The sequence below is a fragment of the Pantherophis guttatus genome, chromosome 2, assembly GCF_059756535.1.
Source record: "Pantherophis guttatus breed Tessera chromosome 2, ASM5975653v1, whole genome shotgun sequence".
NCBI lineage: Eukaryota > Metazoa > Chordata > Lepidosauria > Squamata > Colubridae > Pantherophis > Pantherophis guttatus.
Window position 1 is genome coordinate 226,956,391 of NC_142064.1, and position 26,772 is coordinate 226,983,162.

Here is a 26,772-nt window from a genome sequence, read left to right on the forward strand (position 1 = left end):
TGATAGCGTACATAAAAGAGAGGCATGAGCGACGGCATCCTTTGAGAAAGATCAGTTCAGGTTCTCTCGCACGTTTTGCTGAATACAGACACTGGAGAATAGATGCAGATATACGAGAGAGAAGCCAGTCTCCAGAGATGCAGATATAACCTTTGTGTTTCCATATTACTCTAAGCCATATGAAAAAGATCTAATGGCACAGGTGCCTAATTGTTGGTGTGTATGGACCAAGTGCAGTTTATTTATTTAACTTATATCCTGCTTTTATTGTTTTTATAAATAACTTCAAGTGACTAAAATATCCCTCCTCCTATTGTTCCAGCAACAACAATCCTGTGAGGTGGGTTGGGCTGAGAGAGTTAGTGATTGGTCCAAGGTCACCCATCCAGCTTTCAGAGCTAAGGAAGGACTAGAACTCATGATCTTCCAGTCTCTAACTTGGTGCCTTAATCACTTGACTAGACCAAACTGGCTCTTTCCCATCAGGAGTGAATATGTTGGGTACTTTGGACTACAGTTCCCATAGTGCCAGGATATGGGTCATGCTGCCTACAGTCATGTTTTCTTCAATTTCTAAGCTCTCTGGAATTGCTAGGAACTGAAATCCAAATCTTTTGGAGATATCCAATTCTTCCCCATGATAGATAGTTAAACAGGTCTGAATAATTTCACCTAAGATTTGTATTTTTTTTAAATTTAATTTATATGCCACCCTTCTCAGGAGACTCAGGGCGGCTTACAATGCGTTATATACTGTATAACATCAATACAGTATTTTATGTTGCTTATCCACTCACAGAAGAAGCTTAACTATTAATACCTTCCTGGTGCTCTATAGCAGAACGTACAGCAGTATGTGGAAGCTTTTAGCAAACATTTGAAATGACTTAAAATAACTCCACCCTGTCAAAAGAATGGATTTACTGAACTCAGATGATAGGGCCATAAAAATAATGCATTAGATAACAATAAATAATAGCTTTAAAAATCCTTCCCTTTCTTGTGACAGCATGCAAAGAGTAGATGGCTTTCTGTTCCAGGAAGCATTGCAAGAAATTGAATAACCAAGTGGATTTCAAAACACAAAGAAAAATACAGGTGTATGCTTGCCTTCTTAGATAAATAAACTATCCAGCATAGTAACGCATTAATTTCCCTTTGAAGCCAGCATAGGAGGTATTGTTTACAGAAGCCAACATAGTGAATGGTTATGATGAGTGGATGAAGACAGTTGGCAATGAAAAGAGAGGAACTGAAACTGCAGTTCTGTGCAGCCAGAAAGAAAGAAAGAAAGAAAGAAAGAAAGAAAGAAAGAAAGAAAGAAAGAAAGAAAGAAAGAAAGAAAGAAAGAAAGAACCTAGGACCTGAACTTCTGGGGATGGAATGCCAAACTGAATGGAGCCAATGAGCCCAGCAGAATGAAGAGCTGTTGCGTAGTCTGGCTCTTCATAATTCCTTTCTGGAAAAGGAAAAGTTTAAGATTACCCACAAGTGCTCTAGACCAGCAGTCACCAACTGGTGGTCCATGAGAAAATTTTGGTGGTCCTCAGAATAATTATTTGCATTTTTTATATTGGACTAAATCAGGGGTCCTCAAACTACGGCCCCTAGGAAAAAATACATGCAATGAACGTTTGTGTTGCTGCGGAAAGTCTCCCCCTTCAGGGTCTTTTTGTGTGGGTCGGAGGGGGGCAGACCAGAGGGAGTCTGCTTTGGTCTCCTAGTGCAGGGCTTTGGGCAAAGACTGGAGGGAAGCACCGCTGGTGGTGAAGAGCCAGAGGACCTTGTTCCAGTAGGACTGCATCATGGCCTGGAACTGGCTGACCATCTCAGTCTGCTGAGCCTCTAGGCGCCAGTACCTGGCCTTGCACTCCCGCAGTCTTCCCTCTGCTTGGAAAGCCTATGCTCCTAGTCCTCAGTAGGGTGCTTCTGCTGAGTCTCCTTCTCGGCCAGATCCAATTTGAACTGAGTCAGCTGTTTTGCCAACTCTTTCTCGTGGTGACTGCTTAGCTCCAGCAACTGCTTCCTGTTGGAGCCCTAAGGAGCCTGGGCAGGAAGGCGAGGAGAGGCTGGGTGGGGAGGGGTGAATAGAGGCTGGCGAGGAGCCCCTCAGCGCAAGTGACATTGAGTTGGCCATGCCCACCCAGTCACATGACCACCTAGCCACGGCCACCCACCCAGTCATTAGGCAGATCATATTAGTGGTCTGCGGGATTTAAAATTATGAATTTAGTGGTCCCTGAGATCCAAAAGGTTGGGGACCCCTGCTCTAGACCATTTCTCCTCATGAGGAGACCACAAGACAGTAGTCTCTAGTAGGTTTAGAGCTCTGGGAGATGAGGGAAGGCCATCTTTGCTGAAACTGCAGCTGGCGCCTTTAAAAAACAAAACAAAACACTGGCTTCACATACTTCCTATTCTAATCACTTTTGGAAATTGCTTATTAACTGCTTTTCAGCTATTAGGAACTTTTGGCTTAATATGTTTTGGCAGCATCTGGTGAGTTTTCTTCAAATAAGTTTTAAATATAAGTTTAAGGATATATTTAAAAAAATCTTTTTGGATTAAATAGCAAAAGGGGTTATCAGAATGTTGATTTTGGAAAGTTCCAAATGGACTAAGGATCCAAATGGATTTGTAATAAGATTTTTAAATTGGCCATAATCCTTCCTGTGGGGAAAATGCTGTTTGTTTTGAATATGTTTTTTTATTAAAAAAAAAAAACATAATAGGATGGGACTTTGAACTAAAGATTACAATTAATTATATTTGTGAACAATGGACCTACAGGTTAAATTTAAGAGTATCTACTATTATAAATAGACTGAGTTTAAAGGATATTATGGAAGAGCATCAAGTTTTACCAGACAAGATTAAGACTGGTTTGAAAATGGATTTAAAAATGACCAGCTACAAGAATGTTATGGAAAAAGATGCTATATTGGATATACAAATGAAACTGGCTGATTATAATTAAAAGGGATATACAAATAACAACCAAGAGAGTATTGTGGATAACTTGGGGAAGGCTGGGAAAGAAAGAGTAAAGCGGCCTCATCAAATAGTTCAAACAGGAATAGAATACACCAACACACTTTCCCAAGCAACAGGTGCATTGCTTCCTTGTTGTTCCAAGAAGTCAGCTCTATATCTAATCAGTGAAAGATTGACCTTGACTGTTGCTAGAGGAGACCCACGCAGAAGCTCCTCCTCTCTTCCTCTTTGTGTACAGTATGTTTGCTTTTGTTTCTCCTTGCGTGAATAGGCATATCAAACTTATGAACTCATTTAGTCTGACATTCTATCAGTGACTTGATAGGAAAATGAAGGATCATTGGAGGTCTCAATATGGATTTCTGACCACGCCCTTCCCCATTAGTTGCACCCAATCTTTGGTGTCCCTTTCTTCTCTCTCTGCCTCTCTGTCCCCCACTCCCCCCAAACAATGGCCTTTTTAGAGAAGGCAGAGGTGAGCAGGGCCACTTATCTTAAACATACACACATTGGAAATATGCGCCAATCGAATGGGCTTTGGATTCCATGAGATACAGGCAGTGGTGGGATTCAAATAATTTAACAACCGGTTCTCTGTTCTAATGATTTCTTCCAACAACCAGTTCACCAAACTGCTCAGAAAGTTAACAACCGGTTCTCCCGAAGTGGTGTGAACTGGCTGAATCCCACCACTGGATACAGGTGCTACAGCTGGCAATCTAGGTTTAGCAGCACTCCTGCATTCTCTTTCTGATGGAAAACATGTTCCTTTCCTTAAAAAAAAAACAAACGAACACCAAACCTCACAGCATGCCCTGTGGCTTACCTAGTTTGTGATGATCTTTCCAAATAATATCAACCTGCAGTACTAGAATACACTGTGATACACTATCATGTAAAATCTTTGTGAAGGATCATGGGGAATTAAAAGGTTGATGATGTCATTCTGAGAGAGGGGGGGGAAAATAAAATCAGAGGATGTTATGTACTTAGGTCATCAGAACATCAGCAATGCCCAACACTGTGATGCAACCAACTGCACAAGGAAGCCTGGTCTGCCAGTCATGATGACATCAAGTCTAAAAGCCATTGATTTCTATGACTTTCAGGAAACTCTTTTTGAAATCAACCAAGCTTGTAGCCAGCAACACATCTCATGGTAAAAAGTCACAGGTGCTATGTTTGTAACTCCCATCTCTACCTTCCATGGTGGTATTAGGTAAAAGCTGTATGAGAATTTACATAGTAATTTCAAGATCCAACCTTCTGGTTTAACACAAAGTGATGGACTAGGGCCATGATGGCGAACCTATGGCACGCGTGCCAGAGGTGGCACGTGGAGCCATATCTGTGGGCACACGAGCGTTGCCCTAGCTCAGGTCCAACGCACATGCGCGCGCTGGCCAGCTGGTTTTCGGGCCTTCCGGGCCCACCGGAAGTCAGGAAACGGGCCATTTCCAGCCTCCGGAGGACCTCCGGGGTGAGTGGGTGGGAAGGCTGTTTTTGCCCTCCCCAGGCTCCAAGAAAGCCTTTGGAGTCTGGGGAGGGTGAAAAACAGGCCTACTGGGCCCAACGGTAACCTTTTTGCCATCGCGTGCCAAAAGCAGGGGGAGTGCTGAGGGGGTTGCGTGTGCATGCGCAGGGGCATTGAATTATGGGTGTGGGCACATGGGTGCGTGACCCCCTGCACTCCCCCTACTTTTGGCACATGACAGCAAAAAGGTTAGCCATCACTGGATTAGATGGATACTGTCACCATGATAGCAGTTCTCTTCCCCTAAATGTCAGTTACTGATATCAGGTACTGCCCAAAGTTTCAAGAGTTTTGTATCTAGCCACCCTACTACCTGATTCATATACTGTGGTAATACACAATTTGTTTAACCATGATTTGCTGACCACCACGAGTCCAATACAATCAAACTGCATTATGGCTTATTGCGTTGTACAAACTCAATCTACAGTTTGTCTGGAGGTCTGGAAAGCACAAAAATAACACAGTAAGTTTTACCCAAAAGTTAATTGGTCTGTTGTTTTTTTCCAGCGAACATGTGTACAAAAGAACATTTGCACAGTTTGTTCCATTGTTATGTAAACAATGCATGCAGTGACTTGGTAGAAAGAGACAGACAGAAGTTTCTGCCTTCTAGAATTTTATCTTGGTCGTGCCTGCCAAATGAGGAAGCATTCCTCTGCAAAACATTTTCAGTCTTCCTGCTGTCCTTTTCCATCTCCTGCCCCCTCCTTCGTTTGCTTGTTGATAGTTGGCAAGGAGATCAAAAGAAACTCAGGGCATTTCCTTTCAGCTCATTTAAAGTGCTGCCCAACTATCCTTGAGCCAACAGAAAACTCTTCTTGTTGTTCAGTTATTCAGTTATATCTGACTTTTTGTGACCCAGGGGAGGACATGGCTGTTTCCCCAAGACTGTCTGTTTCTTTGAGTTTGGGGAATTCATGCTTATGACTACAATACCTGGCCTTGTATTGGCTTCTTTGCCATTGTATTTCTCCAAGCATCTTTTCCAATGGCTCTTCCCTTCATATTGTGATTCCTTTAAACTTCAACTTCATTATTACTACTCCTGGTGAATAGTCTGGTTTTACTTCATTTCATTTTGAATGATTTGTTCTTTTTGTAGACTAAGATATTCTCAATCACAATTCAGAGAGACCAATTTTTCTTTCTTGTGCCTTTCCAATAGTCCAGTTTTTACCATTCTCTGTTACCAGTGCAAAAACCAGAGCCTTAACAACACATATGTTTATATAATAATAGAATAGCAGGGTTGGAAGGGACCTTGGAGGTCTTCTAGTCCAACCCCCTGCTCAAGCAGAAAACCCTATAACAGTGATGGCTAATCTTTTCCGGACCCGGTGCCCAAAGTGTGCATGTGCATGCGCAAATGCACATGTGCATGCCCAAACCCTCAAAATGCAATGCATGTGTGGCCCCCGCACGTTCCCTACCCCCACGCATGCACTCAGGCACCCATGTGTCACCCATGCATGCATGCCCCCATGTGCCCTACCCCCCGCACATGTATGTGCTACGCCCACATGCGTCCTAGCACTTGTGCGGCAGAGACCCGAAAACCAGCTGGCCAGTGGGAGGCACACGGGCATGCACAGCAGAGCTGAGCTGGGGCGATGGCTCGCATGCCCACAGAGAGGGCGCTGTGTGCCACCTCTGGCATGCATGCCATAGGTTCACCATCACGGCCCTATACCATTTCAGAGAAATGGTTGCCCAATCTCGTCTTAAAAACCTTCAGTACCCACAACTTCTGAAGGTAAATTGTTCCATGGTTAATTGTTCTAACTGTCAGGAAATTTCTCCTTATTTCTAGGTTGGTTCTCTCCTTGATTAGTTTCTATCCATTGCTTCTTGCTCTGCTTTCAGTTGCTTTGGAGAATAGGTTGATCCTCTCTTCCTTGATGTCTATGAACTTTTCCTATGTTGTCTAGATTTTTCATAGTCTTCTTCTAAATAGCAGATATCTCATTATTTTATGGTTACAAGTTACCATCCCTCTGAATTTTTGAGCCTATATATATATAAATATATATATATTATGTTACTGTTCAACTTCTTTGCATCGTTGCATTAGATTGACTGCCTGTTAATATTTTTAATACTGAGAAGCAGGCTTTCTTCTTTCACCTGCAACAAGAGATTTCTTAAGTCTTCCTCACTTCTAGTCATTAAAGTGATGTCAGCACTATATCTAAAGTTATTGATGTCTCTCCCAATGATTTTAATTTTAATGTCCACTTCTTCTTATCAAGCATATCTGATAAAGTACACTGTATATAAATTAAATAAGTAAGGTGGCCCTATGAACCTTTGGAGTACTCCTTCCCAATTTTGAATTTAATTGCTCCATTTTCTATTCAGAAATGGTTCTTGGACATCATACAAATTCTTTAATAGGCAGATGAGGTAGCCCAGCATTACCATGTTTTTAAGGGCTTTCCTCCACTTGTGGTCTATACAATCAAAAGCCTTAGTATAATTGCTAATGGAAAAATAGATGTCATTTTGGAATACCTTTGCCTTTTTTCATTATCCATTAAATGTTCATAATATTATCCTGAGTGCCCGTGACTCTTCGAAGCTAGGCACTTCTCATTCTATGCTTTGATTAAGTCTAGATTACTAGGAGAGATAAGTGCCATTGGTCAATAATTGGGGCATTCTTTAACCTTGTATTGAAATGTAAAGTGATTTCCTCCCCCACCCCATTTCTTAGCCATTGTTGTTTTTTCTATACCTGCTTACAAATGATAAGGAACACTTCAAGCTCAATGACTATCCTGCCATAGATAACTGGTTCACCAAAAGACAGCAAGCTCCTATTCTGCATAGTTAGATGCAAAAGTTGTCTACAGTTTAGACAGACACCACAGGGCAAGTGAAGCTAAAATGAACTATTCAGCTGCATTATACAATCCCCTACCACCTCATGCCTGTCACCTATTAGCCAGTTTACTTTTAAACAGGGGTACAACTTTAAAATTGCGTTAAACCCATCTCTAAAAATACGAAGAGCTGATGGGCATTGGGGGAAAGAGAAGGAAGACTGCCCAATGGTTTGCACAACCATCTCTCTTACACTGGGCTCACTGCCTGATGAACATCTGACAGACACCTGGGAAGTTGTTCTGAGATATAACTCCCATCTGCTATACCACATAACCCATTTCCATATGTTGGGCATCTGAAGTAAATGGTAGCAGAGTTGCACAGTGTGGTCTTTTGCTTTCTCTCTGCATGGTTCAGTTTCTCTGGGGTAGGGCCCTTTTCACTTCACATTATTTGAAGACTCATTAAAAGAGACCCATCCCTAAACACTGTTTAAATCATAAATACGTAAGCTTCCTTTGAAGACTCTTCTTCTAAATCAAAAGATCTCAGCTACAGAAAGCTGCTGAGTTATTTGGTCTGTCAGCACTACCCTGTTTTCAGCTACAGCCAGGTGCTTTTTTTGATCAGATGAGTTTTTGCCAGGATCATCTTATTAGTCTCCCAACAGCTGTGTCTGGAACATTATGTAATATGGATTCCTGAAAATACCACCAGAAGAACTTAATACCAGCTAGGGCCTGGGAGGGGGGGTGGGGGGATCAGAGTTTCTGTAATGTTTTTGTGATAACTTTGGAAGAAGAATATTGTAAAAGAATTTGGGAAGGGGAAACAGGTTGAAACTAAATACACCAGGAGAAATGTTATTGCCAGTATTTTAGAGTCACGTTTGTGACAATGATAACCACCAGTTACAAAGCCGAAAAGAAAAAAAAAATATTTTCTAGAATAGGAAAACTATACTCCGGCTACGAAAATTATAGTATGGTTCAAAGAAAAGAAGGGAAATGTTTAAGTTCATTGCACTGGAAAGTTATACTGCCCAAGGAAAAGCACAGCCCTCTTTAATTCCAATGCAATTCTTTTGCAGGAGACTTTTTTTTTTTTTGGATGTATTATACCTTCAGATCACTCTAAAAATGACCTTGCAATTACTGTGGCTTTTGCACACTGTGGTCCAGGGGAGAATGACCTCTTTTCTCAAACATTTCCTGTTTCAGATCTGCTGACCGATACTTGGTCTGTTCTATGGCTTCTTTCCTTTCCTTTCTATGTTTTATCTTCTTGATTAAATCCCTAAGTCTTTTGCTCTTGATTTGTATACTATGGAAGGTAATGATAGAAAACAATGGGGCAGAAAGTGCTACCTCTGAGACATGATAGCATGTTTGCATAGTGACCTGAGTTTTGCATAAAGGCTCACAAAACCCGAAGGCAACCTCTCCCAAAAATGCAATATGAGAAGTAAGACATATATATTGCTGTCTTAAAAAATCAATGAATAAAGATGGAAAATACAGAGAACAGCCAAGGTTATGCACTTTCCTGAGAGTAAATCCAATAAATACAGTGGGATTTATTTTTAAACATGCTTAGAACTGAGCTGCAAAAATAAGGAATCGCTAAGTACATAGAGCACATCACCTAATTATTTCAACTTAATGATGCCAAGGCTTGAATTGGCACTGTTTGCTTGCAGAACAGGTGCTGTATCACTTGAACTGTGATAACTCCCACTAGGCTGTTAATCTACTCCATCCTTTTAACTTTCAGGGCAAAAATATTCATTAAAAAGTTCATGTATTTTTTTTTAATTTCTTTCAATTTTGTATAGCTGCCCATTTGCCAGCAACCAACATTTAAACCAGCAAACCTCTCTCTCCCTCCTCCCCCCACTCCCTACACACAAAGATCACATACACACGAGTAGCACATAGGCTAACTGGGTGTTTTTGCCCAATGGAATATCATTTTGCTAGGAATCTTTCCTTTAAAAAGTCAGGTAAATAAAAATATTCCCAGTTTAAATAGCAACATACAAACACATCCAATCTCTTCTGTGCAGTTGCTGTTTGTGTATGTATATATCGTTCATTCTTTAAACTTCAGCACATTTTGTCTTCAGTTTCAATCCTCTCTGCAGTGAATTGCTACTGGCTGTTACTTCTGAACTGGTTGTATTCTAAATAACATAGATGCTCATTTCCATTTCTTTCCCCATAAAATGCCTATTTATGAAATATCAAAACAATATCCAAGCACATGGTGAAATTTAGAATCAAACCAACAATTATTTTTCTTCTTTTGCCCTTTGGGGAAATATTGTTGCTAAATTGATTTTAAAAATGCTGTAATGAATGTTAATATGTGTGAATGTGTATCCAGGGAAGGAAAATGCATATTTTTCTTTCCGGAAAAGGAAAGAGCAATTGATTATGTATACTGATAGAATTCATGATAAAGTATTTTAGCTTATAGTTTACCTAGAAAACAGTATTTTTTTTTCAGACTTCTCCACAGATTAGCTGCTAGAACAGGATTTTAAAGATAGGAAAGATTGTGTGAGGATTTTTAAATACCTGATGGTTATTAATTAAGACTATCTCTTAGCAAATGGCAGATTGTTGATGACTTTGTCCAGCTTCAGAAGCTAAAGATCATCAGGCCTGGCTGGACTGGAACAAGAGATTAACAGAGAATCCCAGGGCTAAGGCCTAGACAGGTGGAAACAATTGGAGGAGAAATCAGTGCCAAACTACTTCTCTATAGCTCCCAAGAAACATGCTTGGACATGTCTCTGAAATTATCAGAAGTTGTACTCAACTTGACAAGGGCTACTTTTAAAATTCTTGATTAGAGACCACCTTTTCTATGATTGCGATGCTAAACTATTTTCACATGGGATTTTGGAATTTGTGGTTCTTATGTGTTATAAAAATAAAGCTATTGTAATAGCCTGCTATGCAAACATAACTATCACATTAAGTCATAATACTGTTGATTTGGGAGGAATTATATGTACTATGTACACAGCAATTATGCTTTGTTAACCTGAGTTAGAATTTAGAGCAGGGGTTCTCTTTGTGATACAATAATTACATGATTTTACGTGACACTGTCTTGCAATAAAATAAAAGCAGTAATGTTTGAACTGGGCAAATAGCACATGTGCTATTTACTTTTAATAATTAATTTTTAATCTCTGTATCAAATGAACCAATGATAGGTCCTAATCATTAGATATAAGCTAAAAGAAAACAAATAACATTTAAAGCTGTCTTTTGAATGGGAAGCAAGCTCACTTATTTTTGCAATAATTCCTGGAAATCCAAAGCTTCATTTTGTAGACAGCTATTAGAATAGAATAGAATTCTTTATTGGCCAAGTGTGATTGGACAGACAAGGAATTTGTCTTCGGTACTCACCAACTCAAGAGTAAGGATGTTTCTCTGTCTTAAACTAGTTTTTCTTAAACTGCTCCTAAAATACAGTAGCTTGCAAAATGCCACAGACTTTTAAGTTGCTTTTCCACACATAGAACTATGCTGGATGGAAAAGAGAAAATAGACAGTGAGCTTTTATTCAGTGGGACTTTGTGGGAAGAGATTCCTTTCCCTGTTCTTGCAATTTCTGCCCCACTGCTCTTTCACAGCTTTCTGCCCTTTCTCTCCCTCCAATCAATCCTTTCTGCAAAGTGAGCATCAAGTCAAAAATGGTCAGAGCTCTGCTTAGAAAACTTGTGGCCTCCAGGCATGATGATTTTTCCTTTGAAAAGCAAAGCCCACATGTTAGAGAGAGAGAGAGAACATTCTAACCTCATGCATGGCTCTGGAAGTGTGTGTTACGGAACACTTAGATTACTTTAGCAGCAGTCTGGCAAGCCTGCTCAGAAAGAATTGAGAGGAAAGCAACATTTATGTCCATTATTTTGCAACCTCTTTGGGAGTCTTGGCTCAGATTTTGAGAACAGCTGGTTTAAGGTGTTTGTCCTCTGGAGTTACAAATATTACGGTGTCTTCCGAAAAAAATGTGGGTCAGTCTACTCTGCTTCTTAGTCTTTCTTATACCAAATGGGAATATAATATTTAGTGAAGATAATTGTATGCATCTCCTAAAAGGTATCATGATCTTCTCTTTCTTATTGGAGAAGCTGTTTGTGGACTGAGTTAAGTACTGACTTTCCATAAACATGTGCAGGGATTAGTAGGATTGCTCCTACTGATAAAGCCATCAAAAATAGCCAACAAGTCCAAATTGTTGTTTGCAGCAGGCATCATTCTCAGTGTAAGGGAATGTTGAGGATGCAGGACCTCAGCCTTAAACAGGAGATGGGAAAACAAGTTATTTCTCAATGGCATTCAGCTAAAAAATATGGTTCTGCTTTAGTTTCCCCCCTCCCAAAAAGCAAACAAGCCAAACCAGAATATGAACTTCATATTCAGCCTAAATATCCTTTTAAAACCAAATCTAAATTGGTAGCCGAACCATATTTCATGGAAACAGCGTCTGATTTTTGTGTTTGTATTGGTGTGCATGCAGTGGTGGAATTCAGCCAGTTCACACCTATTCGGGAAAACCGGTTGTTAACTTTCTAAGCAGTTCGGAGAACTAGTTGTTGGAAGAAATCTTATTTTGTTTTTTTCCACTTTACAGGGCTAATCCTGTAAGGAAGGCAGGAAGGAAAGATTCTGGTGTTGTTTCTAGCCTGATCTTTACTGCCCTGCTTACAGAAACTGTCTCTCTGGTTAACCCTTATTACATTGTAACAGCTAAGGCAAAGCACCCATTGACCTGAGTGACATTGAGTTGGCCATGCCCACACAGTCACATGACCACCGAGCCACACCTACCCAGCTGGTCATTAAAGCAGAGAACCAGTTGTTAAATTATTTCAATCCCACCACTGTGTGTCTGTGTGTGTACATTCAAGTCAGCCTTGACTCCTGGTAACTGCCTGGACAAGTCGCTGCAATTTTCTTGGCAAGGATTTTCAGAAGTGGTTGTCCTTACCTTCTTCTTAGGGCTAAAAGAAAGTGACTGGTTCAGTGCTTTAAATCACTACATCTCTCAGTTTTGATTTTAGTACCATATTTATCTGAAAGGAAGGTGATGGTGAAGATGACATTCCCAAAGAAGAATACATAAGAAAATAAAAATTGTAAACTCTCAGTTTCCCCACTTCGTGAATCTCAGATTGCCAATACTGTCTGAAATCAATCTAGCAGGTTATATGCATGGACTACTCATTTTCATATATGTATGTCTGCATATCTATCTTCCTGAAACCCAGGAGTGAGGCCAGAACATATAACTACTGATGAAAGCAAATTACTTATAATAGGGTCCCAATTTCCCATCTATGCATACCAGCTATTCTCTTTCACCGAGAAGTTTCATACCTGCTCGCACCACACACACACACAACCTTTCTTTCATAAAAAAAAAAGGGCAAACCATAAAAGAACAGGATGAAGGGAGAATGGAAGGAATAGCTATACTAAAAAAGGAGGCAAGAAAAGATAAAGAGCAAATAAAGGGAAGAGCTAATTGGACAAGAATGGAAAGGAAAAAGAGAGTTCCTTTTAGGCACTGAGAAAAAGGGTTTAACTTTGCTAGGCAAGCAGCCCTCCAGAATAATTGCTCATCTTCATGATAATCTTCAAAAGCTTGCCAAGGTCATTTGCTTCCTTTTCCCATTCCTTTATTTTCAAAGGCTTCCTTTATTCTTATCTTGTGTGAGAGTTTTCTTTTCATGCAGGGTGACTTCATCAATTCACTAGTAATTATATGGGGGGGGGGAAGATCCTAGCCTTCCAATATTTTGGATAGGCAGGGAAACTTGGCTTCCAGATTACAAAAGTATTTCTTTCTACAGTATCTGTCCTGAATGTCCTGATTCAGTAGAAAATCCTGCATTTTCATATTATAATAGGGTAGAAAAATTCTATCCTTTTCTTATTGCATCCATAATTTTAAATATGTCATTATTCCTACCTCTACTTTCCTGCCTACTTTCTAAACTTGAAATTTTTACCTATGCTAATATTACACTATCCTATGCACAGAATCATATTTTGCCTTTCACCATTTTCCCCATGTGGTTATATTGTTTATATACAGTATATATCAAAAACAAATCAAATATTGTTTTGTCCTCTAGTCACAATGTATGCACATGAGCAAAGCATTTTGAGCTGAGGACAAGGGCACTGTAGTTTTGCACAAAGTGCCAGAAACATGAATACTTGCACAAGGTGATGAATTTCTTTGTGCCATAGATGCTATGTTAAAAACACAGTCATGGCATAATATGATGTTCTTAGTGTGTTTTGCTTCCAGGGCTTCCTCCAACCCTTTCAATAACAATAGAATAGTAAGGCAGAAAGCTTGGAGATCTTTTAATACAACCCTCTGTGCAGGGTAGGATTCCTCAGCATCCAAGACAAATGGCTGCCCAACCTTTGTTTAAAAGGCCTAGTGCTGGAAAGAACTGTGACTCCAGGTAGCAGGATAAAGAAATGTCTTACTTTGAGTTTGGATTCCCCTCTGTAAAGCTTCACCTATCAGTTCTTGTATTGCCCCCAGGAGTTATGGATAATAAATTCATACCCTCTTCCCTTCAGTATGTTTTTAATACAATTTTTATTAAAAAGGTTAAAAGCAAAAATAAAACTAATACAAACTAGGTTAGTCTAAAGAAAATAACAGAAAAAGCTGGAAGTGCAGTTAAAAAAAGAAAATAGAAGGAAGTAGGGAAAAAAGGATAGATATGAGGGAAGATATAAAAGCATAAAGAAATAGCTTCTGATATTCCTCACAGCAGTTGTAAGGACAATTATATTTTAACCTTTTCTGTAAAGTTATATCGTGATTCTCTCCTTTCTATAATCCGTCCTAATTATCAAAACCATAAATTGCAAGTTCATTTCTTTTTCATTTTTATGCATAACCAATTTTTAGCCACCAATAAATGTTAGGTATTGGCCTTTCTTTAATCAAAGAAGTCAGTTTATAGATATGAGATAATTTCTCTAGCACAATGTATTACAAGTACATCATTTTATAAAAATTCTTTTTATAATCAAGTGTTTTTCCATTGATCTACCTGTATATTATAACCACAATCCTTAGTCTACTTTATCATACATTCTTTAACTTGTTCTTCCTCCATTTCAAATTTCAGCAAAAGTTTATACATTTTACCAATTACATGTTCATTGTGGGTGCACAATTGTACTTCAAATTCTATCTTATTTTGCTCTATATACTATACCATGAGTCTTTTTATCTATTTTTGATAACTCTAAAGGGGGATGACTGGACCCTTCTGCTATTCGTTTTTCTCTTGATTTAATCTTATATTCCCCCTTGATGATTTCCAATAATTCCTGATGTATTATCTCTTTGTCTCTACCTGCCTTTCTCTTCTGTGAAATGCTTATTGCAGGGGTGAAATGCTCCCGGTTCGGACCGGATCACTCGATCCGGTAGCAATGGCAGCGGGTGGTTCGGAGAAGCAGTAGCAAAAATCCCTGCCCACCCCCCATGCCCAGCTGAGCCGCGCGATCATCAGAGGCTTTTTTTTTTTAACTTTTAAAAGCATATTTTCTACAACCTCTTTGGCCGAAGAGGTTGTAGAAAAAAAATGCTTTTAAAAGCCTCTGACGATCCCAGCTGAGTTGCCTGATTATCAGAGGCTTTTAAAAGCATTTTTTTCTGCAACCTCTTAAGGTTGTAGAAAAAATGCTTTTAAAAGTAAAAAAAAGTTGGCCACTCCCACCCAGTCACATTACCTCCCCCCCCACCAAGCCACGCCCACAGAACCGGTAGTAACAAATTTTACATTTCACCATTGGCTTATTGTACTGAGAACCAGAGAGATGTTTTAAGCCCACTCTGGGTTTATTATCTGTTTCCTATTCTCAATGTGGCATATCTACTACAATGATTTTTAAAATTTATCTACTAATAAAATGATTCTAATTTTATCTTACTATAAATATCCTTGCCATCTGGTTGTGACCTTCTAATTGAAAAGTCTACAACTTAAAAGTCTCGTTTCACACCAACATCCACTCTTTCATCCAAACCAATCTCCAAAATACAATTTCAATCCGGTAAATCCTGTCTGTCTCTTTCCTTTGCATCCTATAATGCCTTATATTTAACTTGTAGATGCCTCTGTAAAATATTAATTTTCTTTCCTGTTGTCTTTCCTGGAGGATTTTTTTTATTCATCCTTTTTTTAGTCTCATCCAAAATTATTTGCATTTTATTTTTAAGTTCATTATTAAGTTATATAAAGTATCCTCTTACAGAACGTTCACTTCCATCCTAAACAATTCTTACTTTCTGTGCCTTTATTATTTTCAAAAAATTCTTTTAACTCCTTTTAGCAATCTTCCACTATCGTTTCCTTTTGTAACCATATTTCATTCAATCTGCACCTAAAAGAGCCATTTTTCTTTTTAAGTTAAAGCTACTGGATTGTGATCTGAAAACGTGTTTGATAATGTCTCTACCTTACGAACATTAATAGACAGTTTTAAAAATCCAAATTGTATCTATTTTTGAAAAAGATTTATGTCTTTTAGAAAAATAGGCATATTCCTTTCAGTCAGCATTTTTATATCTCCATACATGAACATGGTCTAAACTGTTAATTAAAAAAAAAATGATCTGTGGTAGCTTGTATTTTTAATATTTTTCTCAGAAGTTCTAATTTTTTGTGCAGAAAGTATTCCACTTCAATCTCCCAGGAGACACCAATTTTCACATGGAAACTCCAATAATTTGTCCAGAACTCCTTTATAAAATGCTGTTTTATATACATCTGGGACAGTGGTGGGTTGCCCCTGGTTCACACCGGTTCTATAGTAGTAAAACCGGCGGGAGGCTCCACCCACTGACCCCGACGTCACCAAAACGCTTCTGCGCATGCACAGAAGAGCGCACGTGGCCTCGCTGCAAACCAGTAGTAAAGGTAAGTAGAACCCACCCCTGATCTGGGACATAAATTCCCAATATCAAAGTCTTAATCCCCTGTAGATTAACTTCCACCCCAACGTATCTGCCATGATCATCAGTCAATGTAAGTTTTTAATATAGCTGAGGATTTATAGTATATACAAAATAATTCAGTTTTTTCATTCCCGCTGAAATAAATTGTTCATCTAGATTTTTGTCCCTCGAAAATAATTTCATATCATTTTTCCTAATATGCATTTCTTGAAAGCAAATCACATCATTTTAACTTTTTCAAATAATAATAAATATCATTTGAGAAGCATTTCCTTCATTTATATTCCACATTCCTTCATTTATAATCCATTGTTACACCAAGGTTTTAGAAAAGTCAATAGCTATAGTTCCCAATATGGAATCATATTGAATGTCTCATTGTATCTGTTGTGGCATTTGTTTAGTCATAACTGTTGTGGTTACTTCTATGTGTAGTTCCTCCAATTCTTCTTTAAAATTTTCCCCAAAATCTCTTGTTTTTGCACAGAGTTCAATCTGGTTAAAAATAAAAATCACCCCTTCGACTAAATGGAATCTTCTTCTGTTTTAGGTTTGTCTGTTAGAGAAAAATACTCTTTTCTCTTACTTAGTATTCAACTGGAATTTCTGTTAAGTACAATTACATCTCAATTAACTTAATTACCTCTAGTTCCTAGTTGGCCATTTGGCTTTTTATTTTAGCAGGCATTTAATTGGATGAAGGGATGGATAAATATTTGCTATATTTTTAAGGCACTTGAAATAGCTGAGGAGAAAAATCAAGTGAAGAACAATGAACAAGGAAAACCACATCATTTTACCAAGTAATAAGTATTAATCAGGAGAATTTTGATTAAATTCAGAATGCAGGATGTAAAAAGAACAAATGTATTGTATAGGCAGGAACTTGTTTAAAAAATAATATGTTCAAATGTTGCAATGTTCATTATAATGTGAAGAAATTGGAATACAGAGTATTCCCCATATTTCTCTCTCTCTCTCTCTCCCCTCCCCCTCCCTCTCTCTCTCTCTTGTAATGGTTGAACCTGGACTCATCCCAGACGTACATTTGCTAGCAGATTTAGGACTGATTCAAATATTTTTTTGTGTGTGCAAAGCATATCCTGGTGGCCACCACAATTAGTTTAAAAGTAGACTAGAAAAAAATTAAGAAAGGGATGTCTTTCAAATGTTGTTGGCTATTAGAATGTTTCAGTCTGAAAGAATCACAAAACAACAATTGCAAGAGCACCAAGGAGAAGCAGGTATTGCCTAGAGGCTGCCAAGAAGATAAAAAAAATCTGATTAGATCAATCCAAAGTCTACAGTACATAGTTTAGCATTTTGTTCCTAGTCAATTTTATTTAGAAGCATAGAAGCAGGAAAACTCAAGTGAGAACAGTTTCCCCCAGCCAACAATATTTCTATTGATACCAGACTTTTTAATGTCTTATTCTGCAAACCATTATTAAGTAGACCATGGCTAGGTGTAATACGATTTATAATAAACTCTGGTTTAATGAATGTTGGATTATAAACTGTTTCAAGCTGAGATTCCCATTTTTTGAGAGAAGCTTGAGAGTGATATTTTTAAGTGAAAAAGATCAGAATGAAGGACTGGGAGAAGCCAAGACAAAAACTAAATTTAACATAAATTAGCAAATCAAAAATTATTCTCTGGGTATCTGACAATTACTTCATTTTATCACAATTTGCTAACAATGTTTGCAGGAGATTGGAAACTATGTACAACCTCACAAACTGTGTATCCCAGCTTAGTAAAACCACCTGCAAGTAAAAAAAGGGATGTATATAAATGTTTCCATGCTCCTTACTTGCTAGTCTATACAAGAGCATTATTGAGAAAACTTCTCAAAGATGAGAACACTCATGTCTGTTGCTTGCTAAATGTTTCTGTGTTCCAACTATGAGATATCTATGCAATTGGCAGTGTAGGAAGCAGCATTTTAGGGGTTCTATTACAAATCAATCTGGTTTAGTAATTTCTATGGGCAGCATCTCTCCAGGGTTTGAGGTAGATTTTCTCAGTCTTACTTATAGGCCTCAAAGAGATTGAGCCATGAGCGCATTCATTAAGCTAGAAATCTCTTCCTGCTGCTGGCCTTCCAGATATTGTTCAACTTCAGTTTGCACCAGCTATAGCCAGCATAGCAATGGTGATGGATGAGCATCAGCTGCTCATCCATGCTTTAGAGAATCAAAAGAAACGTAATTAATTAGTTATTACTTAGTCCTGTTAAGCTGCTGTCTTTGAAATCTAACAATTCTATTGGCTTACAGTCCCAGGATAATTTAACCAGACGCCTGGTGTGTCTGTACATACACACAAAAGTTCAAACAGAAAGCAATTGTGGTGAGGAGGAAAGGTTTATCATTACAAATATTGTAAGGAGTAAGGTAAAGGTGTCCAATTATTATGTTAAGCAGAGTTCATCGAAGAGTACCTAGCACAATCCTTTGAATGTTACCTTTGTAACCTTAGACTAAAATCTTTGTAAAACTAGAAATAATTAATGTGCTGGGCCCACTTCCAAGCCAGATGAATCTTTATGTTGACCTATAAACAATTGCAGTTTGAATTAAACAATAACTATTGATAGCTTAGAACAATGCTTTGAGAAAACTGCTTATACTTACCCATGGAAACAACTCCCTTGAGTCAAATCAATTAACTGGAAATTCCTAAGTTAAAAATATGGTTGTTTTTTTATAATTTGAGAATTATTAGTGACTTGCTCTCACCACAGAAGTGTGCCAATGCATAGTCTCTGGAAAAATATTCACGTGGTATAAATGCTTTTAATCAGGGTCTTTTCAAACAAAAGCCTTCTTTTTGTGATAACTGAGGGTATAGTATTGTTAAAGTTGGCCCGGTAATAATGTAATTCCTGCAGTGAAGTTCATTTTTGTTTAATATTTCCACATTGACTAATTTTTCTCCCGCCCCCTCCTTTGCAATAAAGAGAGAAAAGGGAAAAGTAAAAACAGGGAAAGTTTTTTGGGGGCACTCAGACACTTCGTGTTCATTCAGTTCCTGGTTGGTGATAATTTCAATTATCCTTTTTTGCTGAAGTGCATCAAGTATTAAATTGTATATTATTGTATATTTGTTTTCATATTTTTCTCAACAGTTGGATTATTGTGGGGGTATTTTCCTTATAGTGTTGAAAAGAATCTTGTTTTGTTAAGATATCTTTTCCCTTCTCAGCAGAGTTTTCAAATATTTGGAAGCCAATTTGTGGATAAAATACCCAATAAAACAGTAAAAATGAAAAGTGAATATCCAATTAGTTTACCATAGTAACAAATAAGTTAATTTAATGTGCATCAATATGATTTAATTTAATTTTATACAGAAAGATATTAGCATTTTGATGGCTCTAATAAAAAGACATCATTGTGCTTGAGGTATATAGCTAAGGGACTTCATTTAACAAACACTAATCTAATGTTTAAATATACTCTACACGTTCTAAATAATAAAAAGATAAACAAGGTTTCCCAATCAAAATTCCACTTTGTTTTTAATTTTAATTTCTTCAACAGATTTGGTAGATGTGGAAGTCAAACTGAAAGATGCTAGCTATATTTTTTTCCCTTTTTTTCCCTTTCATAATTTAAGCCTTCCAGAGTCTTAATGCCTAACATAATTACATTCTACTTGAGCCTTTTATAGTAAAGCAAAACAAACAAAAACACCAACGACAAATTATGCTATTAGAATTGGGCACTATCTAAGAGCACTCTGGATAGAGAATAATAATGGGACCAAGCAATGGCCAAAGGTTGGCCAACATCTCTTTTTCGAAATAGAGAGATATGTATTAGAATTAGGCTAAATAGTCTTATCTGAAGAAAGCCCGATTGGTGTAGTAGTTAAGGCATCAAGCTAGAAGCTATTCTAGTCCCACTTTAGGCATGAAGCCAGCTGGCTGACCTTGTGTCAGTCACTCCGTCACTCAGTCTCAGACTGAAGAAGAAGACAATACAAAACCACTTCTGTAATCTTGCCAGGAAAACTGCAGGGACTTGTCAAGACAGTCGCCAGGAATAATAATAATAATTTAAAAAAAAAAACTGACTCAGGCACAGAAAAAAAAAACACCTTACCTTATTACTCATTATTGCATTTATACTCCATCTTTCCTCTGGGTGTTGAAATTGCACACCCTGCTGCCATCTTTTCCCACAATATCCACCTGAGGGGTAGACTATGCTGAGAGAGAGTAACTCTTTATTACTTGGCCCAAGTTATGTAACTGAGGGGGATTTAAACCTGCATCTCCCTAGTCCTAGTTCTGCACCAGAATCCCTACATCACACTCTTCGCACAGAATTCAAACCATATTTGATTGTATAAGAGCTCATTGAGGTAACAAACAATATACTCCCGTGAGCAAGATTTTTAAGAATATGGACTTAAACATGGACCTCAAGGTTCAAATTAGAATATTATAGGACTGTTGTTAACTACTTTTGTTTAATAAAACAAAGACTACTAATATAATATTAGTATTATAATTATTACTACTTTACTAATAAGCTCCATTATGTGCTGCCAGTTTTAAAACATGCCCAGTGTCAACTTTTTTTTTAGTCCTGTATATTGGATTCAACAGGACACACAAGACGACCTAAAGTAAAACAGTAGTAACCCCATTATTGCTATCAAGATATGCAATGGTCATTTTGTCCTCTTTTATTCCAATACAGATTTCATGGTAGGATTTGTTAAGCTTATGGAATATTTCAGAGGGCTTAAGAGCCTAATGTTTTAGAGTTGGAGTCAAAGGTTTGTCCCTTTCTTCTACTGGATTCAGTTATAGCCCTACAATGCATTTATACTTGGGGGAATGTGATCATATCCAGTCCTAGGTCATAAGGTTGAGATATTTTATTTTGGTTCTTCCTAATAAACTGGGTTCTGTTGTTTTACTTTCTGCCATAGCCATCTCCCAAAGAGAAATCCTTTCAGCTTAGTCTGCCTGCATCATGACTGTTAAGAGCATGACTATAGTATCATTGAACTGATGGACGCACCATTCACTTATTGCTCAAGTTATGTGGAGGGTTGCTTACCAGCATTCATGGGATTCATTGTCTCTTTGCATCAAGCTAATTTTCTGTTTTGCCCCCAAGCAGAAGTTTGCAAAACTATAATGTATTTATAAGACAAGAGTGTCGTCCACCCCATACTTTCTGATCTGGATTTTAGCTGCAACTTTCTCAGGATCACATGCTCCAAACCAACTTTCCCCAACCTAACATCTTTGAAATTGAACTCTAAAGAATTGGGGGTGGGCAACCTGGTTCTGGAATATATGTCCTTCTCAAAGGACACATATGTACTCATTCTCTAAATCACACACACAATGCTAACAGGATTAACAGATGTCCCCTATTTCGTTGGGGGACCACAAGGGCGGATGGTGAAGTGAGATTCCAAACAAGTCTTTTGTTTTGTTTATTTGTATCCCATCTTATTATTTTTACAAATAACTCAAGGAGGCAAACATATCCAACACACCCTCCTCCTCCTATTGTACCCACAACACCAATCCTGTGAGATGGGTTGGGCTAAGAGAGTGTGACTGGCCCAAAGTCACCCAGCTGGCTTTCATGGCTAAGGTGGAACATAAACACACGATCCTCTGTTTTCTAGCTTGTTGCTTCGACCACTAGACCAGTGATGGCTAATCTTTTCTGGACTGAGTGCCCAAAGCGTGCCCGAACCCCCAAAATGCAATGCATGTATGAGCATGCCCCCCCGCATGTACCACAAACCCCGTGCATGCGCAGCAGAGACCCGAAGACCAGCTGGCTGGCGGGAGGCGTGTGCACGTGGGATCTGAACTGGGGCAACGGCTTCCGTGCCCAGAGAGGGCGCTGCGTGCCACCTCTGGCCGCATGCCATAGGTTCACTATCACAGCACTAGACCAACTAGCTAGTTGTGAAATGAGAGATGACACATTTCATGCCTATAGGCAACTCATCCTCTGACCCAGAACCTTTCATTTGGACTTTTGGGTGGACTACCCAGTTGCTGTACTTGTAAAAGATTTTAGTTGATCAGATATTCATGACAATTTCACAGATCGTAGAACTGACCCTGGCATTGAAAACTTTCACCAGGGCTCTACGTTCCAGGTGAAACCTGTAACTCCAAATTCCTTTTTCATATTGCTGTTATAGAGAGCCAGTTTGATGCAAGGCACCAGTCTAGAAAATGGGAGAACCTGAGTTCTATTCCCGCCTTATGTATGAAGCCAGCTGGGTGACCTTGGGCCAGTCACTCAGTCTCGACCCCTAGGAAGAAGGCAGCAATAGCAAACCACTTCCAAAGAACCTCATCAAGAAAAAAAAAAAACTGTAGTGACTTATCCAGGCAGTCTCCAAGAGAATGGAATAGAATAGAATAGAATTCTATATGGAGTAAGATTAACTCAAGGCATCAAAATAATACTAATAACACATGCTATTAATAGGTAAACGTTGCCTGTGATTGTTCTGCCTTTCAACAAACAGCCTTCCTATGCCAAACCCCAACCAGCCTTTCAGTCTTACAACAACAACCCGAGGAGGTAGCACAAGCTAAGAAGTAGCCTTTTGCCGAATAGCAAAGATTAGAAAGCAGCAATAACCGAAAAGCTGAGCATTCTTTTACGGTCCAGATGTCCACTCATGTGACCAAGCCGGAAAGAAGAGTAGTCTCGAAAGCTGAGCTAAACATTGGAAAGCACGAAGGGGAGTTACAGGCATTGTAAACAATGCGAAGGGGCAACCCTGGATTTACAGGCAGCCGCGCTCTTTCTTATCCCATGCCAAACATCACGCTTTTTTTTTTCCTCGGGCCGAGTCGACGGGAAAGCAGAAAAGGAGGACGAAAAGCCTCCAGCGAGGCTAGACCAGAGACGCCATCTCGTGCCAAAAGGGCCTCGTGCTTCCAACTCTTCCCCTCCGAGGGGGGAGTCAAGAGGTCGGGCGAAGTCGCGTTTCTGTCTCACTCCGAGAAGAAAAGAAAGTCCCTTCTGGGCTCCCTAATCCTCTCCCCCCACCCACCTCCCTTTGCTTAATGAGGACGAGGGGAAAGTTTCCCGCCTCCTGGCACATGCAGGAGCCCTTGGCTCCCCTTTCCCGCTTCCCGGCGGCGGCGGCGGGGGCTTAGCTAGGCAGCTGTTCCCACCTCCTCGTGCCTGGCAGCCCCTCTCCGCCCCTCGCAGCTCTCCGGGCCGCCTGCCAGCCGAGGCTTCCCGCCCTCCCTGCGTGCCTGTGTCTCCGTCGAGCTGAGGGAAACTGGCCCCTCCTTTTACCCACGTCGACCCCTCCCTCTCTGCCTCCACCCTCCACCCGCCACTCCCCCCCCCTCCCCGCCAAAGCTGAAGCGGAGCTGGTGTTTTTCCACTCACCAGGATGGGTGATGCTCAGCGCTCGCTCATTAGAGAACAGACACGAGAGGTCAGGAAGAAAGCGCTTATAAATTACCGTTTCTTCCTCCCCATTGCTGTTAGTCTGCCTTGCCGCTCACGCCGAAGCACATAAGGACGGAGGCAGAGGACGCCAAGACGCTGGACAGCTACCTGGTCGGAAAAGAGCCGCTGCTACAGGTACCCAAGGCGGGTTTTTCGGTCTTTTGAAGGAGGGAAGAGAAAGCGAGCCCGACCACCACCGCCGCCTCGCCTTCTTGCCCTCCTTTCGGGCAACCAGGAACAAAGCAAGGCATATGAGGCGCCCCTCTTCCTCCCCCCCCACCCCACGTCTTTGTTATTTTCTCCTGTCCAGCACCAGAAGTGGGGTGAAAAAAAAACCCACCCCCAAACCAACCTCCATTAAGGAATGGTGCTTCCCCCACCCCCGCTTCTTTGTACCGGGTTCTCCAAACGACCCCTTTCCTTTCCATTGCCCGCCTTTGCTTCCTCGCGCCTGCCTTTCGCTCCGCACTTTCCCCGCGCCTTGTTTTCGAGCGATTCTCCCCCCCACTTTTTTTTCTCTTTCTCCCTTTTCCCCCTTCTCTCTTATTAGAGCATGGCGGTTGCCTTTTGTTTGCGTTTGATAAAATGTGCGGGCACAGGCACCTTTCTGATGAAGCCGGGTTTTTTTTATTTTGCCCGGCTGGGTTTTTTCCTCATCGTTCCCGGCGGTCAACCTTCGATACCTTACGTGCACTTTGGAATAACACACACACAGACACACACACACACAGACACACACACACACACACGCACAGAGAGCTATTGCACAGGAAGGGTTGAAGTGGCATTAGCCGCTTGTGTGGCAACGCTTTCCGTCTGATTTCTTTTCGTTCGTGCGGTGGGGTGGGGTGTTTTTTTTTCTTCCCCTCCTTCCTTCCTCCTCCCTTTACATCTGCGAGCAAGTGCTCGCCTCTTCCCCCGCCGCCCTCCTCGCGCTTCTTCCTCCGCGCGACGTGCGATTGAATTCAATCGAAGCACGCGGCTCGTCTTCAAAAAAAAAAAAAAAAAAGAAAAGAAAAAAAGAAAAAAAAAGAAAAAGAAAGAAAGGAAGGAAGGAAGGGGAAAAAAAAGCGAGGCAGGGGACGGCAATTAGGAAAATTCGAACGCGAGCATTTGCTACCTTCGCGGCTTTGCCGGCGCATCTTTTAATAAGCTCTCTTGCGAATTCGTTCATTCATTATTATTTTTTTTTCCTGGAGGGGAGAGGCACCTAAAAGAATTGTCCTGGGTATTCTTTGAAACTTTGCTGGCAAGAACTGAATCTCAGACTTACTTCGGGGTAAAATAAAAGTGATCCCGAATTTGCCTCGCTTGTTCCTGGAATCAGAAGCCAGCCTTCAAAGGGAGTTTAAAAAAAAAAATACTCGTTCGTATTTAACCAGATTAACAAAAGGGAAGTGGACCGACTTTTCGAAAGGGCATCGTCTAAATTTCCGTATAAGAACCTAAAGAGGAAACGGCTTTGCGTGTCTTATTTGGATCGGCAGATGGCTTGTTGGGCACGTTATCATTTTTTCCTTCTTTTTATACCTTTTGCTTGACTGGAGAGCAAAGGTGATCGTTACCTATCCAACGCCTTTTTGGAATAAGGAAAACAAAAACTGGAGCGAATGGTTGGAAAACGTTTGTTTGGGTTTTTTAAAAATATGTTACTGTTGTAGTCATACTACAATACACCCTTGGGAAGAAAGCTCAGTAGAACTTCCAAATCATTACTTTTGAGATTGTGTGTGTGTGTGTGTGGGGTTTGCATTAAAAAAAAAAAGGTGAGATAGGTGTGTCGTTGAAAAAAAACAGTTTTGCTGATAATGGCTTTTGTAATCTGGAGTTGCAGCTTGGTAACATTCTGTAATCTTTTAAAATGGTGTTTCACACGAACCAGGTTTACACACACACACACACACACACACACACACACACACACACACGTATAATGTTTAATTTTAGGGGGGGAACCCTACACATTATTCTAGGTCAAATCTTTGTGTCCTTGGGACATGATTGGGTATATATAGCTTTGTATTTGTGTTTGAGTGGGTAAAATGATCCCAATAGAAGAACTCAAAAGAGTCTGTTGAAATGTTTATCTGTAGACATTGCTTGGAAGTTTGATATATAACAACAGAAAAAATATGTTTACATCATATTTGAGATGAGAGGGTCATATACTATGATAACGCTGCCACTTGCTTAAGTTAAGTGCTAAAAGTGAAAGCGGTTGAGAAAAAGTCGTTAATCTTAGTAGCAGTAAACACATTTTGTCTGCTTTCCGTATTTGATTTTTCTTTTATCTGCTTAAAAAAAATACCTTGGCTGCCTCTTCAAGTTTTCCATGACTCTCCCAGTCATAATCTATTCTGGTCCCCAAGGTCTCCCTTTTTTATTTTCCTTTACCACCTTCTTCTGCTGTAATTTATCACTCCGAAGTGATATTATTTATTAGCCTTCAAAATCAGCTCTAATATTTGACTTCCTATCCTGTAGGGGGCAGCAGTAGGAATAAGGCAAAGATACTGTTATATTTTACTACAATAACACACAGAAGAAAGAAAAAAAATGTATGTGTTGGTCCAGAAATATATCAAGCCATGTTCTAGTATGGCACTTAAAGCAGATCTAGTTTGAGAAAGCACTTTATTTTATGGATGGAAATGCATGTGTTTTAGGAGTTGGCATAACAAACATTATATTTATGCACTCCTGGAATGGAGATTTAGGAAGTGAACAAATGATCAGAAATACTAGTTTATGAGTTGGTCATGAATTGAATAATTAGGGACAGCATGTTTGGTATTCATGCTGAAAAAAAAATCTAATATACGTAAAGGTAAAGGTTCCCCTTGCACATATGTGCTAGTCGTTCCTGACTCTAGGGGGTGGTGCTCATCTCCGTTTCAAAGCCGAAGAACCAGCGCTGTCTGAAG

At 39.7% G+C, this 26,772-nt stretch overlaps 1 protein-coding gene and 1 long non-coding RNA gene across 6 annotated transcripts in view; one reads left to right on the forward strand and one right to left on the reverse strand.

Moving 5' to 3' along the window:
* Positions 1–24,416, reverse strand: part of LOC117673886 (uncharacterized) — a 119,569-nt gene extending 95,153 nt beyond the window's left edge. The window contains exon 1 of one of the 2 annotated variants that reach the window (XR_015731673.1): positions 24,245–24,416. This is a non-coding gene — a long non-coding RNA (uncharacterized LOC117673886). Of the gene's footprint in view, positions 1–23,785; positions 23,894–24,244 lie in introns of those variants that run through there. The other variant, XR_009621615.2, reaches the window with a different exon arrangement.
* SLC6A6 (solute carrier family 6 member 6) overlaps positions 23,355–26,772 on the forward strand; it is a 59,575-nt gene continuing 56,157 nt past the window's right edge. Inside the window, exon 1 of one of the 4 annotated variants that reach the window (XM_034431570.3) lies at positions 23,355–23,983. The gene's annotated coding sequence lies outside the window, so the exon portion shown is untranslated. Of the gene's footprint in view, positions 23,984–24,323; positions 25,403–26,772 lie in introns of those variants that run through there. The other 3 variants (XM_034431569.2, XM_034431568.2, XM_087883736.1) reach the window with 3 other exon arrangements.